Below are 16,756 nucleotides of genomic sequence, written 5' to 3'. Positions count from 1 at the left end.
TAAAAAGTAGAATAGAGTCCCCATTTTAAAAATATTGAGCTGATATTTAAATTTTGGATTCTCCTTTTAAATTTCCCTCATGAATTACAGATTCATGTTATTTAAGAGTAGTGCATATTTGGGCCTCCCCTGGTGGCACGGCGGTTGAGCGCTGGGCTGCGAAGCTGCCCACAACTTCTACAGCACCAGTTCGATCCCCAGCCACCAGTGAGGGTCCCATGTGGCGTGACAGACCTCTCCCCAGCCACCGGTGAGGGTCCCACGTGGCATGCAGACCCCTCCTGCTGTGCCCGTTGCTCCCCTCAGCAGTGTATTTCGTCAGTCTGCCTGTTCTGTTCACTGCTCAGGCTCTGGTGAATTCTCTCACCCTTTTGCACTTCTGACTGTACCCAGTACTTGTATAAATAAATCTTTAAAAAAAAAAAAAAGTAATGCATAATTTACTTCCCTCACAAAAAGCAAAATACTATCCCTTGGCTGACTATTTTATTGCATAAATTTGCCACTGAGCTATTTTGCATCTCATTATGCAATCTGATTTGCCAATAGCTAATTACAACCATCATTGACTTACTCTAGTCTCACAGCATTGTAATAAGAAAACAAGGAGTCGGAATTCATTATGATAGAAGTGGATATCACATTGTTACACTTCTCTATTCACATGTATGCATTTATTCCTGCAGCCTTTCATGCCTTAAATACATTTACTGGAATCCCAGTCTCTACTATATGTTAAGCCTACATTCAAGAACAACTAGGCCAAGGACATAGTGTTCCATCTTTACAATCAAATACAGATTTCCTATTAAAAAGGAAATTCTCCATTTCAAAAGATTTAATAGTATGGTCCTTTAAAAATAATTCCAGATGGCTAAATTTTCAGATTGAAAATATCAAGAAATATTTTGCTTGATTGTAACTTGTACAAATTTTGACAATTTTTACACTAGCAGTCTACTTATTAATGTTTTCTTTTAAAAAGTTGAGTATATGAGTTCTACTACATCTTCTTATTTATTTCAGCTCTATATTTGTACCTATTCAAGATGACCTCATTCTTACAGACACATTTTCAGTGATTGATTGTGCAAGACATGTTGATATTTTCCTCCACAGTTTTGCTACTTTTGGTATCAACTTGGCCATCGTTTCTCACTCCTAGCAACCCCACCCTTTTCTTTCAAGTCTCTGTCTAGTTAAATTAAAAATAAACTTCATTAAGCTTAATAGCTTATTACATAAAGAGGAAAAAAATTCAAATACAACAATGATTAAGCACATAATCTTTAACTGAAATGAGTATTTCCAAAATTAAACAACACTAAACAAATATTTCCCCATAGTCTATAGATACTCCATGTATAACAAGACAGAAATTCTTTTGTGTACCCCGCAGCATATTTCACAGTAAATGCCTAACAGCATATTAATGCACACTTTCCTGTAATACTCAAGTCACTGAATAATGAGTTGAAATCCTTAGCCTCAGCTTCTGCAGATTGAAGTCACATGACTGTAAGTCAGGTTAGCTCCCACTAGGTGGCTCTGTTCTTAGTTATTCTCAGAGGCAATATATGCCCCAACAATTAAAGGGCTACAGTGTCAGCACAAGCAGTGATGGCTAAAATTCTGAGGGGCGAGGGGAGAAAGGAAACAGGCTATAAAATCCAATAAATTTTCCATTTCACATGAGATATTTTGGCATTATTCTGAAGTAACTAAATAATATAAATATGCATGTGTGTGTAAATAAATAGAGAGAGAGAGAGAGAAAGGATGCACGCCAAAAAAAAAATCGTTTCATGTGAGTTAAGCATCCCAGTATCCACCTCACTTTAAAGTTCACTGTAAGTGTTGCTAGCACATTCTCTTCAATGGATGTCTTGTCTGTCGTATGTGCCCCTATGATACCTCTTAAAGGCCTTTTGGCGTGTCTCCCGCCAAATAACTGTGTGCCTTCCACAGGCCTATGATGTCTGACTCACCAGGCCTCATTCTCCTTTTTTTTCTACCACAACATGAATTGCTGGATTCCTCCGCTTAAATCAGGAAAACAGGATTGTGAGTCAATCTTCTAATAACAACTGCTTGTTAAAGGAACTATAAATGTCTTTGAGTCTGCTTAAATAGTTATGGTAAATGTAATAAATCTCTGAAAAACACATAAAGAAAACTGAGCTCCTTTATTTCATGAGCCAAATGATTTTTTCCCTCATCTTTAACATAATCACTGTGCTGTAACCCCACCACAAGCAGAGGGCACGATCTTTCAGAGCCTTACTGCCTCTTTGTGTCACATCATAGGCACCAGAAACATTTGTTGGACAAGTGAAAGAATGATAGAAGATTCCTTCTGGTCTGCTTTTCCCAAACTACCTGCTCCACTGTGAAGAGTGAGATAGTAAGAACTACAAATCTTACTTTAACATTGTATTCTAGCCTTTGTAAAAGAAAAAAATAATTGAACACTGCGTCCTAGATATTTGCATTTTATAAAGAGTAGCTCCAGAATGCTGGCATTAGTATCATTTCATACTAATGATAATATTACATCTGGGCATCCTCAAAATAGCATTATAAGGACCATCATGTAAATAATACACCTTCCACAAAATTCCTACAGTTGCCAAGTTCCACACTATGGTGGCCCTTGGCCTAACTTTACGTTAGGACAAATTGAGAGTCTCATCACCTGAGCCCATTTATTGCCCTTGTCCTTTTCAGGTTACCTGGATTATATCCCTACATGGTTTACAGTGAAATGTAGAACTTAAGTAGCCTGTTTAGCATTTTTCTTCCTTTGGGAGGTGGCCACATTCTTCTCCACACTACTGGCAGTCTAGGTATGGCTGTAGAAAACAGGACAACATAGGTGCATCACAGAAGCCTAGACAGTTCATGCCTCGGGCAGGAAGGACTTGTTTTATTGACTTTTGTGTGGCTGTTGTGTGAGGGTTGTTTTGGGGGCATTAATTCAAAATGACTGTTTAGTCCAACTTAAAAATAGAAAACTTCCAGTTATACCCTGACAAAATATATGTATAAATTCTTTTCAATGGTTTGTCCTAAGTGAATGAGGTATGTTTCCACCTCACTCAGTTTCTGTGGGCAAAACACCCCAAAATAAACATTACTAAATTTCCTTTTACCATCCTGAAAAACACATATCCCCAGATGTGGGGCTTTAAAAAAAAGTTGGAAAGTAAAGTAGAAAGAAGGATGAGCACTTGCTCAGATACAACTTTTGGAATCTCTGACAAAAACCGACAAGTGGCTGAAACATTCTGAATGTGGTATCCAGTGAGTCCACATGAAATCTCTCCCTCTAAGTAGGGGTCTTTTATTTTTCATTATACTGGAAAAGGTCTCTTTGATAAATATGTCATTTGAAAGATTTCAAAGTAACAAGTATTTTTGTTTGATGTTTTTTTGGTTTTTGTTGAATACTGGTTACTAGCCTGACACCATCCTGGGCTCAGAAAATGACAGAAATGATACAATATAGTCAGTGGATTCATTAGAGCCTCACGATTTTGTTGAGGAAGCAAGATCATATACATGAAACCATTAAGCATGACAAAGAAGTTTTTGGCCACAATGTAATAAATAATGTTCAGGGAAATTATTTTCATTTACAGCTTCCCTTGCTTTCCCAGCTTTCTCTTCCATTGCTGCCCTGATTCTGTATCAGAAGATCCAGGTACAAAAGTGGCCAAGAAAAACTTCTCCTAGAGGCGCCTGATGGAGAGGTCAGAATATCCATTTTAATACTGTCCCTTTTCCTGACACATTTGCATAACAAAGAGTGGACCAAGGGGCCATAGTGTCATACAATATACTGTGGACATTTGAGCTTTGAATCCTTATAGAAATAATGAGGATGGAGAGGGTGTGAGTATGTGGGGCATCCACAGCAGAAGTCAGGGTAATTCAAGTGACAGTTGTTAGATAGTAACTAGTACCATTTATTAAGTATTGTGCTCTTATTAGATCCTTTGGGTAGGATATGCCTAATCCTTGTAACAACCTTTAGAGCTTAGATTTCTTTCCTTATATTTAACAGATGAGGAAACCAAAATGTTGAAGGTTTAAGTGACTTGTACAAAATTTCACAGCTAGGGAGAATGGAATTCAAGTCAGATGCACTGGACTCCTAAAGCCTATGGCTTTTCCACTCTACTGACAGTTTCTCCAAACTACCCGCTGTGTTCCTTGAACCCAAGCGGTGCATATCTCAAGTGCGGCAGATGAAAAGACACAGTGGAACAAACCTTCCATAGCATTTATTAGTTCCTTTTGGGGCCTAGTACTGCACTAGATGCTAGAGAGATGAAAAAGTGAAGGGACAGGTGCCAGCCCCACTTGACAATCCTTGAACACAGGTGGGGAGATATAAAGAGGGGCTGCATTAGCTCACACATCAGTGACCTGCTTTCCTCCATTCTGTGAAAAGCAGCTCTAGACGGTTAAGTTACACAAGATAAGGTACATTCACAAACTAAGCCCAATTTCAAGTAACAGAAGCAAAAGGCATAACAGCAGGAATAGCTGAATGTTGTAATAATGACAATAACCAAAGTTTGTCGAGTGTTTGCTAGGTGTGAATCACTCTTCTGAATTCTCAACATATGTCAATTTATACAACATAAACAGAATGAGAGCCATTTGCAGCCCAAAAGCAAGATGCTACATGATACCAAAATTGTTTATCTTCTCCAATCTTCATGCTATTTTTAACCTCAATAAACTGCAGGCCTTGATCTTAGTCTCCTTCAAGAGCATAGGATTTCTGTATCTCAGGATCCTGGAATGGTCCTAGATTCACAATGCTGCTAGGAAACTGTCAGACAACTCAACAGAAAAAGGCACAAGATTTGAACACATTCTTTTCAAAAGATAATATCCAAAGGGCTTATAAACATAAAAGAAGATATTCAACTTTATTAGTCCTCAGAGAAATAAAAACTAAAACCTACCAAAATGGCTACAATGCCAGACTGGCAAGACCAAGTGATGACAAAGGTATGCAGCAGATGGAGTCCTCAGACACTACTGGTGGGAGTGCAAGTTGAAAATTATTGACATCATCTATCAAAATGGAATGTATAGATACACTTTAGTGAAATTATTACACTTTAGGTACATTCCCAATAAAATGTACACAGATTTCACAAAAAGTTTTCTATAGGGAAGTTTATAGCAGCGCTGTTCATAATTGCCCAAAACTGGAACCAACCATATGTCTGTCAACAGTAGAATGCACAAGTAAACTGTGTTATATTCATATAATGGAAAACTACACATCATGGAAAATTAGTCATCAACAACTACACTCAAAATGGATGAATCTCAAAAAATATAACACTGAGAAAAAAAGGATAGAAGGCTGCATACTGCTTGCCTTTTATATAAAATTCAAACACAAGCAATATTAACAGATGTTAGAATTCAAACTAGTGGTAATTTGAGGAAGGAGAATGATGACTGCACAGGGACACAAATGGGCTTTGAGGGGTTATGGGCAATGTTCTATTTTTTATGATCTGGGGGCTAGTTACAGGATGTGTTTACTTTGTGGACACTCATTGAGCTTTGTAGTAAAATTTGTCCACGTGTGTCTTCTGTATATAGGATACATTTCATTAAAATTTATCAAACAAGCAGGAGGTAGGGAAAGATGTATAATGGATATTTTTCTGTCTTCTGAAAAATTGCTGTTAATGTCAACACCTCAAAGTAAGTGCCACATAGAAAATTCCTCTTTAAATATATCATAAGAAAAATACTTGTCTCTCCTGAATACCTCTATGCTTCATTTATTAGGAAATTCAGAGCTGATTTGAACACTTCAACGCGGTAATTATTTCCGATCGATTTTTTTCAGAAGTTTTGTGGGATTTAACCCATATTCATAACTATGGAAGCAACAAGCAACCTCAAAACCTTTCTCTAATTGATGGAGGCATAAAAATGCACATTTGAGAGTACTGAGGATACTCAGTAGTGATTAGAGTGATTAGAGTGATTAGAGTCACCAAAATTGCATGACAAATGTACAGTAGATACTTTATTTCACTTTTAGTAAACTCCTTATAAATGTTCCTAGAATTAACAATTTATCAGCAAAAATCTGCTGATGCAGATTTTAAACATGCATCCAAATGAAGAATTTTAGTATATTAAATGCAAATATTAAATTAATGGACTACATCAACCATCCAGTCATTATACTTTGCTATCTCAGACTGAGCCTTCCTCTTATTTGGTAGAGAGAAAAGTTAATATCATAATCTTCATCATGAAAGATTAACTTAAAACCCGCAAAGATATTCTCTAACGGGGAGGAAATTTACTATAATGAAGAATTTGAATGTGTAGCTCAAAAACTGTTATGAAAATTAAAAGCAATGTAACAATCAATATAAGTGGTGGCAAACCAATTAAGATGTTATTTGCTGAGTTGACTATAAATTCCAAATAAAGGAAAATGGGACAGTACTGATGTGGAAGAGAGATAAGTATAAAGTGAATAGCCTTTGTTTTCCCATTGTTTGTAAAAAGCAAATAAATGTCAAATTGTGAAACTGTAAAGAAAATACAGAAAAACATCAAATATTTGGAAATTACTTTTTCAAAAAGAAAATCCAAATACACTTTCAACTATTAATAGCCTGAACTTCCCAGAGGGATTGTTTGGTTTTAGGTTGCTGCTGCTGTTGTTGTTTAAAAAATAGTGTAACAGACTCTCTCCATTAAGCAGTTATGATTTTATTTCCTGTCCTTTCTGGTAAATATCCTACCAAATTCCTTTATTGATTCTTTTAATTCCCTAAACTAGATAAATTTGGCTCCTGTTTTTCCTATTTTCTTTTCTCTTGCTCACGAAGTAATACTTCTCAAATAATATGCGGATGATAACAGTTAACTGTAGGTCAGGCAATCCTCCAAACACATTACGTATAATAATTCAGCGGTAACTGTAGGTCAGACTAAGCATAATCTTTAGCCAGCCTATGTGTACTCCTTTTAAACAGAGAGAGCGCATGTATTCCATTTTATATTATTTGTCTACAAATTAGGTTACCAGTTAGGTTGCTTCTGGTACTCTTAGCAATACCTCTTCTTCACAAACTGAGCAGCTGATCTTTGTAGTAAACTTACAGGGGCCCGAGGGTGGGTGAGGTGTGGTAGCACACATCTAAAGGTGTGGTAACACACATCTTATACCTCTGAATCATATATGGTTTTGTAAACCAATGTTACCTCAAAAAAAAAAAAAAAAGGTCATAAAAAAAGATGGTCAAGTTAATTATCTGCAAAATTCCAATAAAGAGATTAGATAAAGCCTAGTAGGAATAATGATGACCCATCCTGGAAGATACTGAAACCCACAGCAAAAGGTGACTGTGTACACAGGATAAACTCTCTAAGACAAATAGTGAAAGAAGAGTGAAATATTGCAAGACTGAGGAATTTATTTTTTAAAAAGAATTAAAAGTTTAACACCTTTAATTAAAATAATTTAAAATGGCTAATTAAAACATGAGATGAAGAAAAATAATTTGTGAAACATATCCCTAGGAAATAGTATGAAATTTGAAGGAAGTGATAACTTAAAAACACAAACTATAAACCTAAGAGTAACCATTGAGTTGATATCATAAAGAGGTATCGCTAGAGAAGGCAATAGAGGAGATGAAATGAAACACTGACAATACTCAACTCATAAGAAGATAGTAAAATAAAGAAAGAGACAATAGATCCTGCTTCATATCCACGAGGAGTATGCAAAGAAATGGGATTTCTTGTACAATGCTGCTGATGGGGTAAGATGGTGCAACCACTGCAGAAAACAGCTTCTGAGTCTCTCAAAAAGTTAAACAAAGAATTACCATATGACACAGCAATTCCACCTATCGATATATACCTAAAAGGAGTAAAATTTGAGACTCAAACAAATAGACCAAAACACTGAACAGATACACCAATATTCATAGCAGCATTATTCACAATAGCAGAAATGTGGAAATAGCCCCAAAATCCATCAACAGATGACTGAACAAACAAAATGTGTTATATATGTACAATGGAATATTATTCCACTTTTACAAAGAATACATTCTGATGCATACTACAATATCCATGAACCTTGAAAACATTATGCTAAGTGAAATGAGCCAGCTTCAGAAGTGTAAATATTGTATGACTCCACTTGTATGGGTTACCTAGAATAGGCAAATGCATAGAAACAGAAAGTAAAATAGTTTATCAAGCATCTAAGAGGAGAAGTAAATGAGAAGTCACTGTTTAATGGGTACAGAGTTTCTGTTTGGGATGATAAAAGAAAGTTTGGAAATGGATACTGATAATAGTTGTACAACATTGTGAAAATACTAAATGTTGTTTTGATTGGGACTTAGAAAAAATGTTAAATTTTAAGTTATATATATTTTATCACAGTAAAAAACAATTTTAAGAGCTATAGTAACTATAATTTAAATTTAGAAAATACATCTGCTGCAAGTTTATGTGGAATGAAGATCTCACATTTTAATTTTTGACAGCACCTAAGTGTACAAAGCAGATAAAATTGCTCGATTGAAACAATTAATTGTCATGCAAATGACTTAGTCATAGTTTATCATCTAAGTGGTAATTTGTAATTTTAGGGTGAATTCATCTAAAAACATTATCATGTCTTCAGCAGAAGTTAATTTCCAAAGTCATGAAGCATGCAAAAATACTGGACAATGGCAGTTCTTTAAACAAATTTCACTCTCTTTTCTAATAGCTCAAAAAAAAAATCACAGGAAAACTTTGCCAGTGACAAATCATTACATTGCCATATGTGGTGAAACTCAGATATGCAGCTTCCATTTCTGGCAAAAATTTAAGGAACCATTAATGGTTAAGTCTATAAAAGCTAATGAATTTTACCATTGATGACAATGGTTCAAAAACACATCATGAATTCAGTATTTCCTCCAAAAAATGCCTCTGGTAAATAAGAAGGATAATAATAAGAATAAATAACCACAAACTCTCCATATTTTATATCTTTATAAGCTTTGTCTATTTGTCCATTAAGTCTTTTTCTACTCCATACATTTTACCATCATCAGTAACAGATTCCACATCAGGTTGTACTAAATTATGTTTTCTCAACTTTACAGTATTCTCACCTATACTATTTCACAGATTATTTATAAGGGGCTAACTTTTCAGTCATTAAAACTTGGCATTGGCTCATGAAATAACCAACTGAACAGTATCTATCACATCTATTGATTCAAAAACCAAGGAAAACGGCCCAAAATCATTTGGTCTGTTTTTTAGTTCATTACTGATATTGCTCACAATGACTTCAACTGTTCTTGCTGAAAGGTTAGTAGTCTTAAACCAATTTATTCTCTAAATTTCTTTGGTTGCTGCAATCAAGCATGTTTTAATTAACTCACTACTGTTAAACAGCTTTCCTTGCTTTACTAACAAACAGGTTCCCAGAAACTTACTTTGGTTGTAGTTTCATTTTCATTTTTTATATTTGTGAATAAATTCTTCTGTGATGATATATTCCATTTTAAATTATCTAACTTTTCTGTCCATTGCTTTCTCATGAGTTGGAAATGTTATCTGTATTTAGTCTGCTAATGATGATATATACTGGGTCCTTAGCACAACTATAGTGTTATTTCTCAAAAACATGATGGTTGGTCATCTAATTCAATAACAAAATAATTTATACTCTACTGTGTGTTAAGAGATCAAAATTCAAATGCTCCCTTTCTTTTTTGTTTGACACAATAAATAATAAACAATAAACACATGTCAAAATCTGACAATATGCATGACACTTGAAATACTGTCCAGCTATAACGACCAAATTTCATTTGGGAAATGACATGCCTGTGTTATTTATTGTGGGTAACAAATTTAAAACAATATATATTTGAATCAGAAGTCCCAGTGACTTAACTGTCTTCTGCTTAGGGTCATACAAATGTAATCAAGGTGAGAGAGTCTTCCTTATTATCTGAAAGCTCAATTGGGGGATTATGTTTCCAAGCTCATTCAAGGTGTTGGCACAATTGATTTCCTCATGGCTCCAAGAGTGAGGGTACTAGTTTCTTGCCTGTCATACGGAGGCAAGTCTCAGCATTGTACCTTCCCATATGCTCACCTACTTTTTCAAAGCCAGCTAAGGAGAGAATCTCAAGATGAGTCTTCAAGCCAGTGAGCAGCTAACACAACAACATAACATAATCAAGGAAGTAATGTCCCATCACCTTTGTTATATTCTTTTGGTTGGTAGCAAGATAGTGTTGCCATCACACTCAGGACAGGGGCTCTCTGGTAGCACAAGAGGTTAAGTCTCAGCACTCTCAAGCTATCAGTAGCTATCACTATCAAGCCACTGTAACATGAATTTGATCCCCGGTCAGGGAGCTAACCCACATGGCACAGCAGACCTCTCCTGTTTCTCCTGCTGCTCCCCTCAGCAGCGTAATTCATTAGATCCACCTGTTCTATTCCCAACTCTGTCTCTGGTGAATCCTCTTACCCCCACATATCTGGCCTACGACCTTGTTCTTTATGCATAAATAAATAAATCTTTTTTAAAAGAGAGAAATGGTATGCTATAGACCATTGTTTCACTAAACTTCTAAAGAATAGAGCATACAACAGGGACTGGAATTATTGGTAAAGTCTCATGCAGAAAAGAAGGTCTCAGTTTGTCTTTGAAGATTATACAGGCTGAAGCACTCATAAAACTCACTGGGAAATGATATCATTCATGACAATGCAGTAATAGCAACATAATTAGAGATTTTTCAATAGAATGCTGAAGACTCACCAGAGCATGTTTATTTTTTTCAAAACATGGTTATGTCATTACCAGTTTTTTCCAAATGTTAGAATGTGATAATGTTAGAATGTGTTTAAAACCAGAATAAACCCAGCTTCCCCAAATAAAAGCCCTGTACAAAACTCAAGACCAACTAAAAAAAGAAACTACCAATTGAATCTATTCCAACCTACCTTACTTCATTTAAGTAATTTGTTGATAATATTGTAATTTGTTAATAATATGCAACATTCCATTTAGTAGCTATAGGAGGTGAGAGGAACAGGGATGGGAAAAGAAAGGGAGATGAATTCTATTTCTCCAGCATGCTTATAGAACACTTGCACGGCTGTAGAAAATTGGTCCAAATATGGAGACTGATAAATCATTAGCACAGACTACACAACATAACTGATGATGATAATGCAATGTTTATGATTCATTACAGTCAACAGAAGTAGTTTCACAACTAAAAAAGTGGGAATTTTTGGCTTCTAGTATTAAAATGTTATTTTTCATTTATTTCTAACTTCCTTATTTAAACATTCTTTGCTCCCAAATTAGTCAGAAGATTCTTTCTCAGTGAGCACAAACCACATGGAAAGCTACAGTTTTTAAGTTGCTCCCATTTCTTGTTTTATAATGAGTCAAACATTCTTTAGATCTAGAAGTCTAACTTTTAAAATTCATGTTTGGGTTATGGAAAAGCATGGAAATTTTCTTCCCCAAAAGGCAAATTTTGAAGATCCTTATGAGTTCATAAATACCAACTCTGTTCACAAACACCAATCAAATGATCAAAAATGTTGCATACATTCATCTATAGTCTTAGTTTCACTGATAATTATATTAAGTGAAACTGTATTTCACTTTCATTTCATGAAATAGAAATGAGGTAGAACTTTGTCTTTAAAAAACTAAAATATTCTGTAATGCCAGATATATCAATACCATTTAATCTCCCAGATACAGGTGTCTGGGAAAAGAGGTGATTGAGTCTACTAAGGAAAAAGCTCTATGACAAAAAGTGGCTATTTTGAGTCACAGTTTCAGACTAAGTTCTAGACCAGCTGGGTCTAGATACAAAAACTAAGTTCCAAATAGCATACTTTGACTATCAACATGATTGAATAAAAAAAAAAAAAAAAAAAAAAAAAAAAAAACCTCTAACGATTATTTGGTTAGTACCTTGCTTTATCTTATCATACATGCTCTCAATTCACACCTTGATTTCCTTATTACCAGTCATTGTGAAATAATTCTCCTTGTTGCAGAGGTCTGATTCCTCAGGCATTTCTTGAACCTTATCATTTCTTGCCATCTATTCAATCTGACACCAAATTTGATTATTTCCCTTCTTTTGCAAACCCATTTTTACCCACTTAGCTTATTATCTTACTTATGCAGAGGCTATTAAAATCCTCTCTCAATGGCTCACCTGGCTGAATTTTCTTCATTATATTCTGTTTTCCACATTGCTACTGGGATTTATGACTTTCTGACTTAGAATAGGCAGTAAGAACTTCCTTTCGCCTATTAAAAAATGATTCCCTTTTTTTTGTCTTTACTTCAGTGGCCTCTAACTCATCCCTCAGGATTTCCCTAAACCTACCAAAATTTGAGACTATAGTTAACCAAGCTGATTTTTCTCTTTATTTCTACTTCATTTTTACTAATGTTCTTTTGGGGGGTGCCTTATTTCACACCCCTCAACTAACAGCATGTCTTCCATTAAAATCTCCATGTATACACCATCGTTCTTTTTCTGATTGCAAAAAAGCATTCTGCATCAATCTCAGTTTTTTGTCAAACAATAACTGGTATTCTAATTACTCTTGAATAAATCTTATTTCTCCTATTATTTAGTTCAAGCATATGTGGCTTATGTTTTCCTCACAAATATATTTACACAAAAAAGTTCTTAAACTTACTTGTTGAATGACAGCCAAAAAGTAATCTGCAAAAGTCAAATACCACATTTCACTAATATAAAAACAAATTGTTTAACAAATAAGTCTAACTCACAAACTCTTGATAGAAAATTACTGCTTATTTCATTCTGAAGCTTATATAGAACAATCATGAATAACTATGAATTAACAAACTTAAAACTACATTAACAACAACAAAAGTGGCTGCATTAACAAAAACAAATCTGAAATAAAGGTATAAGAAAACAGGGGTCTCCCTGGTGGCACAAGGGGTTAAGACACAACCAATGAAGCTGCCCACAGCCACTGCAGCATGAGTTTGATCCTCCACCAGGGAGGTAACCCACATGACATAGCAGACCTCTCCTGACTTGCCCACTGCTCCCCTCAGCAGTATATTTCAGTAGATCTGCCTGTTCTGTTCCCCACTCTGTCTCTGGTGAGTCCTCTCATTCCCCCATCTCAAACTTCTGGCCTGTACCCCAGCTCTTGTATGCATAAATAAATAAATCTTTAAAAAAAAAAAAAGGTATAAGAGAACAAATGTATGAAGTGACGTGACTTATACTATGGAGAACATTAGGTCCCATAATATTGTTAAACAGTTGCTTCTTAGGTACAAAATTGAATCACAATGAATTTAATCCCTGTCTTGGATTTATGGGGTAGCTGTCTTCCATATAAATTCAATACGCTTTAGAAATCACCATTAATTGTATTCCCCCAGCGTCAGCTTATTATTCATTTTGTGACTGGGAATTGAGATACAGTAAGATTAATTCATTTTCCATTCCTTGCATGTAACAATGACCATCACCATGGGAAAATGCATGCAAGTAGTTAGTTTGTGACTGCTATTTAATCAGTACAAGTATCTTTTCTTACTGACATCATTGGACACTTTTCCTCATCCTTCAATTCTGATGGAAGAATTTTTCTGTGTGCTTCTGGAAGACAAAATGCTGCTTGCCAAATTGCAAGCAGACAAGCAGTCCTGCTTTAATTGATGGATGGTTGAGTGTTATGAGTCACTAAGCTCCAAACCAACTTGATTTAGCCACTTGAACTATTCAGTCATACCCTAACAACGCACAGTAGGGAATGAGTGTCTTATTGCTCTTAGGAAACGGAATTCATAAATAAAAATAAGATGGTATTTGGAGTGTTTTACTGACCTCACAGTACAGACAAATCAAATAAACACCATTTTCCATTTTTTTTCAACCCAGAGATCAGAAGCTTAGAAGAAGTCAATCTTGAAAGTCAATCCATTAACCTCTGCTTCTCCATTATCTTGTGTTAGACTTTTAGAGAAACTTCTGTAAAGCTGCAGCTCCTTCAACCTCGTAATCTTGAGAAGAGCTCAAAGAACTTGACATATCGTAGGAGCTGTTAAAGTGGGTTTAGGAGACTTAATGAAAATCTCAAATACCACTGAAACTTTTTTGTAGACCAACGAATGTTTTTTCTTTACCTTTCTGCAGGTCTTTATTATATAATAATATTTCTACAATAACAATCACCACAATCATCACTCAAAAATGTGACTTCTTCAAATGTTTTCTCTGAAACTACTAAGGGCAAGAAAGTATGAATGGGAGACCCACTAAGTTATTCAAGTGTCACTCTACTGCAAAAGATTCTGTGGGCAAGTCCCATTCATGGATTTTCTTTTCTTCTGATAAATTGACAGAGTAATAATTTCCTGCCATAACTGGTGTTTGGGTACATCATCATCCATCTTTATTTTCCTTAACCATGTCCATACCTCTACTCACAGTTTCATCATTAAATTCTACCCAATTAAACCATTTTGACTGTGCCATCTATTTTCTGTGGGGACCCAGCCTGATTCTGTACCTTACTCTGACCACAGACCCAGAGAATCCTGTTTAAAGACATGTCCCTTAAGAGCTTTCTGAACCATTAGGGCCATCTTATCCCTTGCCCTTCACTATCCTTGTTATTAATATGCTGTAACACAAACTAGGAAACTAGAACTAGATTTTTTTAAGGTGAAAAAGAAGAAAAGCAACAAAAACAAAAAATCTCAGGCCTACCAGTATTTCTTCAGCATCTACTAGGAATTTGAAAGATAGAGATGGAGAAAATATTGGTCCTGCTCTCAGGAACTCAAACTCTATTAGGTAAATATACCTTCTCTGAGTTAAAAAATCTCTAAAAAGCCTTCTCAAAGATGTTTCTCCCACATAAAATCAATCCATGTGTAAAGAAGAAAAATGCAAAAGACTGTCCCTGCAATAATTATAGCTCAGAGGCTACAAACTAAGGGTTTGGGGTGAGTTTGCAGAAAATCAGTTATATGAGGCAAAGTAGGTCCTGAGCCTGATGCAGACGGTGACTGTGCCATGGAGGAGCTGGGGGAGGTAGGCAAGGCAGAGCTGCAGCACCTGGTGGCGGCCTAACAGCAGAAGGTACAGTTCATGGCACTGGTACATCACTTTATGGAGCTATGTTGGGATAAACGTTTGGAGAAGCCTGGGAATCGTCCAGACTCTCACACTAAAAATTGCCTCTCTAGTTGTGTGGACTGCTTCATTGACACTACTCTTGCTAACACCAGTTGATTTGCCCAGATTGTACAGAAAGAAGGGCAGTAGAACATCCTCTGCGAGAATGGCAGAAGCAGCAAAGAACTTATCACTAAATAGACTGAAGTCACTAGAGGAAGGTTGTTAGCTGTCAGATCAACTTCAGGCTCTTATGAAGCCTGTTGGTGCTAAAAAGTAATATATAAAATGTTCAAAAAATGAAATTTATTCAGAAATCCCAGGTTGTAACACAATTATTCAATATATGTGAATTCTCAAAAAAAAAAATATAAGGCAAAGTAAAAGATGGTGTTGGGGACTTAGTTGAAACCAGGTAACAGAGAGTATTGAATGTCAAAATAATTAATTTATTGGTGTATAATTTGATAAGAAAAAATAGATCATTAAACATTCCTAAATAAGAGAATGAAATGATCAGAATTAGATTCTAGAATTACTGCTCTGTAAGAAAAAACCAACATACTGAAAGATATTGAAAGAGAAGAGAAAACCAAGTATAAAACAACAGGAAAAGGATGAAATCAGGGACACACAAAGGAAGAAACAAACACAAAGGACTGCAGAAACTAAAAAACAAATGGAGACAGCTCATTAGCTGTAAAAGCTTATTAGCAGTAATATTGAGGAACAGAAAATCTTTGTGGGTTACATAATGGTTAACCCAGATATCATTGGTCCCAATTCAAACTTTGCTGATTTTTTTTTCCTTAACCCATACTGCTGCTCTGTGTAAATTACTGTCATGTTTTCCACTTAGAAATAATTAACCAAAATGTTCATTGGACCCACTATTGCTCCATTTTGTAAAAGTTTCTGAAATACATCTGTTTGAATGAAATACCATGGTGGTCATCATTCTGATAGAAAGAATGTGGTGTGGTTTTTCTGTCTTACATCAGACAATAAGGAAAGCATTGGAAGCTTTATAATGAAGAACTGAAGCTATAATCATGGTTCAAACATGATTCCATCACATTTCACTTTCTCTATAAACTCTCCTTGAAAATGAATGAGGAAATGTTCCTTCTGCTTTTAAAACAAGGGAACAGAAAGTAACAATTATACAAATACAACATTAATTGATATCATATGAGCGAGGTTATGATAGTATTGGTCATTGTTAAAACCAAAAATGGTTTAAAGATTTTTTGGTCAGCAAACATATCTCTACTTAAACAGAAGATCACCTGTATGTAATGAGGTAATTCTTAAAATTCCTCCTCTGTCATTTCTTTTTTCATAGTTAATATTTAGAAAAATAGCAAAGACAAAATCAAAAATATTTTATCTTCAAACTCCCTTAAGGCTCAATTTTTACTCCTTAATTCTTCCTTCTTCATATTCACTCCATCTAAGCTTAGCTATTCCAAGTTTTTATTACCTTCTCAATATTCTGTGCCAGG

The 16,756-nt window shown here is 35.3% G+C and overlaps 1 pseudogene across 1 annotated transcript; it reads left to right on the top strand.

Moving 5' to 3' along the window:
- Positions 1 to 15,149: 15,149 nt before the first annotated feature.
- On the top strand, positions 15,150 to 15,401 carry LOC311170984 (mitochondrial import inner membrane translocase subunit Tim8 B-like; annotated as a pseudogene). Its single transcript has one exon. The product of its transcript is annotated as a mitochondrial import inner membrane translocase subunit Tim8 B-like (transcript).
- Positions 15,402 to 16,756: the final 1,355 nt, after the last annotated feature.

Source organism: Talpa europaea (genome assembly GCF_964194135.1).
Source record: "Talpa europaea genome assembly, chromosome: 5".
In the NCBI taxonomy this organism is placed as follows: Eukaryota; Metazoa; Chordata; class Mammalia; order Eulipotyphla; family Talpidae; genus Talpa; species Talpa europaea.
The sequence above is the reverse complement of the archived record's forward strand: the minus strand, read 5'-3'. Positions and strand labels throughout refer to the sequence as shown.